Below are 5,374 nucleotides of genomic sequence, written 5' to 3'. Positions count from 1 at the left end.
TAAAAATAAAATAAAAATTGAAGTTAAAAATAGGGGTGAAAAAATAAAAATTTGAAGTTGAAAATATTTTTTAAAAACAAACTTAATTTTTTTGGAGGGGGGTGGGAGCTAATGGGGGTAGGGGGTAAAAAAATTGAAATTGAAAATATCTTTTAAAAACAATTTTTTTTGGGCGGGGGAGGGGGTGGGTGGGAAGGGGGGTGGGGTAGGGATGAGGGTGGGGTAAAAAAAAAATTGAAGTTAAAAATATTTTTTGAAACACAAGCTTTAAATATATTTTTTTTGGGAGGGGTGGGGACTTGGTTTGAGGGTAGAGACAAAATAAATTGATTTTTTCAATTAAAAAAATTGTAATTTGAAGTTGGAAGAGAGTTTAAGAAAATGTTCTCCTTAATTTTTTAAGGGAGATCATTTTCCTTAAACTTGAGGAAAATGAGTTGATTTGAAAAATGTTTAACCCAACCAAACATGAGAAAATTAAAAAACATTTTCCATTCATACCAAACACACCCTTAGTCTTCACTAGTGTCATTATTAGAAAAAACAAACAACGTAAAAGTTTAAATCCATAGATCTTTTGTATTTTGTAATACATAAACATGACCCTCAGACAACTATGCCCTCCAACTTTGAATATGCACAAGTAGACACTTAAACTTGTATAAAATTGAATAAATAGACACAAGTGTCCTACATGGCATAATACATGTAGGACGCCACGTAGGACACAAAATTTTCAAGTAGGGTGCCATGTAGGACGGATGTGTCTATTTGTTCAATTTTATTCAAGTTTAAGTGTCTAATTGTGCACATTCAAAGTTAAAGGTCATAGTTGTCAACTAACGCCAAGTTAAGGGTTGTGTTTATGTATTATGCCTTTGTAAGATGACTACACAAACTTCTCTAGAAAGTCCCAAACACATCCTCAACAATAACTTTTCCAAAAATAAAAAAAACCTGTAAATTACATTTAAAAGAAAATTTCCTAAAAGTTGCTATCAAATGGTCTCCAACAAATTACTCTCCAATTTATATAGCCTATTAATTATATATACTTTCCTTTTTAATTTTTATTTTTTTTGAATAATAATAATATCAGCATTTTATTCCTATTAAGTCTCATTTATTCGATAAAAAAATTTTAAAAAAAACTTTTAAGGCATATATATATATATATATATTACTCTTATTTAGAAACGGAAGTTGAGGTACGAACACCGCATTATAAATTGCACCAAAAGTTTAAAAAGTTGTATATTAAAAATGTGACAAATAATAAGAATTCTATAATCTTATTGGCTAAATGATAACTGACTATTGCTAAAGTGCATACATACCCTTTTTGGATTAAAATTTGCACTGTGCAATTGTATACGTGTCGTATTATGATGCTCAACTCAAACTCTAGATTTTCTTGACGTTTAATTGTTTCCATTTCCATTAGTTTAACAACTTACCATTTTCTAAGTCCTCTTTTCGTGTTCTTGAAATACTCTTACCACTAATATCCTCTCTTTTTTACTCCCTCTGTCCACTTTTATTTGTCATGTTACGTTTTTCGAAAGTTAATTTGACTATTTTCAAAGTTAAGTTAGATTACATTAATTTAATATTTTAAACAAAAAATTTAGACATTCAAAAACTATACGAAAAATACTATAAATTGCAATTTTTTTGCATTTCAATATAATGAAAAAATACATCATAAAATGTTAATCAAAGTTTTTATAGTTTGATTCTAAAAAAGAAACTATGACAATTAAAAATGGACACAAATACTAATAGTTATTGCCATTTGGGCATTGGAAAGATGAAGCATATCAGTCTAATTTGTGTCATGTGATAATAGTGGGAATTTTGAAATTTCAAACTTCTATTGAATTTGAATATATAACTTTAAATTTTTTGAAATAAAATTTATATATTTAAAAATTATATTAAATTATAATAATAAACAACTTAAAATATTTAAAATACATAAAAATGCTAACAAAAGAAAATTGATTTACTAAAATTATTCTTAAAAAAAACACTCTCAAAATTTCAAGAATCCCACCTAAATTGGGAACAGAGGGAATATCATGTAGGGAGTACTATATTTGTCTAAAAATTATTTTCCACTCTTCAGAATTTGTACTATATTTGTCTAATATTTATTTTTCACTATTTTATTACCTCTTGAGAATTTGTTCCTCTACTATTCACGACGTCTTATTTTGCTTGTATGTAAATCATACTATTTCTCATTTATATGCCAAAACAATCATTTTTGAGTAAAGCAATAGCTGGAAAAAAATGTAGTAACTAAATCTTTGTGTTTTTCTGCACATATTGTAAAGGAAAAAAACTATGATATACACATGTAGAAAACAAAGGTGGATTATAGTTATTCAATCAATATCCATCTTTACTGCTCCATCCATTTTGAATTTGTTGGTTAGTTTATTTTATTTTATCTTTACATGTACTATATTAAGATAATAAAATTAAAGTGTATTTAGTATATTTTACATAGTTTTAGTTTAGTACCACAAAATTTTAAGAAAAAAATATATAACTATACAACTTAAGATATCATAATCTCTAAATTTTTCTATCATTTAAAAAATTACGTACAAAAATCATCTCTCTGATACATCCCTCCCACTATGAATCATGTCCATAGTTATGTAACCGACAATAGAGAAATGTATCCGACACAACAACAGAGTTGAGACCAATGTATCCAACAATAGAGGAATGTATCCGACGTAACAAAATCAATATATAGACCAATGTATCCGACAACAAATGAATGTATCTAACGCAACAACAGAGTAGAGACCAATGTATTTGACAGTAGAGGAATATATCTTAGTTCTGACACAACAAAATCTTCAGTAATGTATCATTTGCAATGTATCGAACAACTAAGAAATATATCCGAGGACAATGAAAAATTCAAAATTTTTATAATTAGGGAAACTTTTGAGATAATGTAATTAGCCTTCAAAATGTATGAAATTTCTCTATCTTATACAAATTTTAAAGTACATTTGACATTGTTGGGCCTGTGCACAGCACAGACTATGCCCATCTAGTTACTCCTATTTAGAAATGGGAGTTTGGGAGGACCAACATTGCACTAAAGAGTTGGATTAAAAGCTATAGAAATTATACATTGAGGCCCACCAAAAAGATGAACTATTCTTTTTTTCTACTTTCCATTCTCCCCTTTTACTCTCTTTTGTTTATCTTTCATCTTAAATTTTTCATAGTTCTTTAAAATATTTTGAATTATTAATTATTATGAATTATAATGTTTTGATTTTTACGTAGTTTACAAATATATAAATTCATTTTTAAAAAAAATGAAGATATCATACCCAAATTTATGGTCAAACTTAAACTATTTGATTCTTGAGAAATAAAAAGTGTCACATAAAATGGGACAGACGAAGGATAACTCTCAATTAAATTTATTTCACTTTTTAGTTTCCATTTTTAACATAATTTTTTAAGTTGGATTTCTAGGAATTCTATAGTAGACCCATTTAAATTTGACTTTTTTGTTTTAAATTAGAGAACTTGGCCGCACTTCGCGCGATCATTAAAATTAAATATTTTTGATTAATTTTATATTTACTCTATTGTTTAATCGTAATATTATTATTTGTTTTAATAATATGAAGATTGTGAAAAAAATAAAGCTTCACAAATTTTACATCTATTAAATGAGGAAGAATATATTTTTTATCAAATAAGTTAAAATATATTTGCTAATAACAAATTCTTCCATTGCATGAAGTTGATCCTTTAATATATAATATATAATCCAGTGTACCATTCTCCTTAAATGTCTAAGAAATATCTCATAATGTCAAATAACACTGTAATGCTCCCTATGTCCCTAATTACTTGTCCACTTTTAAATTGACACATTTATTAAGAAATCAATTAATGACATAGTGAGTTTATCATTTTACCCCTATTAATTATGAAGTAGATGAAAAGTTCTGCAATTTTCAAAGTAATTAGTCATTTAATTGAGGGTATAATAGGTAAAAAAAATGTTCTTTCTTGATTTGTCAAAATGGACAAGTAATTAGAGACAACTATAAAAGGAAAAGTGAACAAGTAATTAGGGACAGAGGGAGTACTAAACAAATGCATCAGCAAATGAAATTTATATTAAAAATATATTGAATGATGACATAATGATACCTTAATAGAATTTCTTATCCATTTAAAAAAAAAAAACTTCAACCTTTCAATTTCATTATATCTTCATATTTAGTAGAAGAATCATTATTTATTATATTCTGCTCCACCTTAATTGTACCATCAGAGTTTTAAGAATAAACATTAAATTTTAAATCGAAATAAAAAATCATTGAAAAATGACAGAAAAAATAATAATAGTATATGAAAATTAAAATAAGGTGCAAGAAAAGCCTTTTCACGATAATTTTTTAAAATATATTGATAACAATTAAAACAAAGCTGTTATTTTATCTTGAAAATTAAGTTTGATTGAATTGAATTAGTACAATGAGAAAAAATATTAAACTAATAACTTTTTAATGTTATTAAATGCATTTTCTTTTTAATTGAGTAGTAGATTAAAGTTCCGAATTGGGATATTAAAATAATATCTTACTCTCTCCTTAATTATTATGGTATTGGAAACATTTATTTTTCTTAAATGGTGATTCATTTTTCATTTACAATTATATCCAATTAATTTCTAATGTATTGAATGTGGTTATGAGATATTGAAATAATATTTTATCTTTCCTTAATCATAATAAAATTATAATTTAACATTTATTTTTCTGAAATGATAATTTTGTTTTAATTCCTAGAACATATTGTTTACTATATTGAATGTAATTATAATAAAACATATTGTATTTAGTATGACAAAAGAACTCAAAAATTGGAGAAATTAGATAAATAGTAATCTTAACTTCTAAGAAATGTCACATCATCATTTACATATCCAACTTTATATATATAAAAGAGTTAAAAAAGAAAAAATAAGTGATTTAAGAAAATTCTATAAATAACATTAGTGATCAGATGAAGATTAAGAAAAAACGTCAAATAAATTAGTAGTATTGATGATGATAAAAGTTAAATAAATCATTTTTTCTATTATTTAAATTTTTAACATAAAATTTCCAATCTTTTAAAATTAAAAATAAAATAAAAATCGAGGCAATAATTATTTTAAAGAAAAATATAACCAAAATTGTCAGAAAAAATTGATAAAAATAAATAAGTATCTATTACTAAGAATGGTGTCACTGCATTTTCTATTTTAACTTTATTGTTACATATGGATAGAAACTTTTAGAAGAAGAAATGATTCAAAAATTTAAAAATAATGATT

This window comes from Solanum stenotomum, unplaced genomic scaffold (assembly GCF_019186545.1).
Source record: "Solanum stenotomum isolate F172 unplaced genomic scaffold, ASM1918654v1 scaffold3345, whole genome shotgun sequence".
NCBI lineage: Eukaryota > Viridiplantae > Streptophyta > Magnoliopsida > Solanales > Solanaceae > Solanum > Solanum stenotomum.
This window is presented reverse-complemented; position numbering follows the sequence as displayed.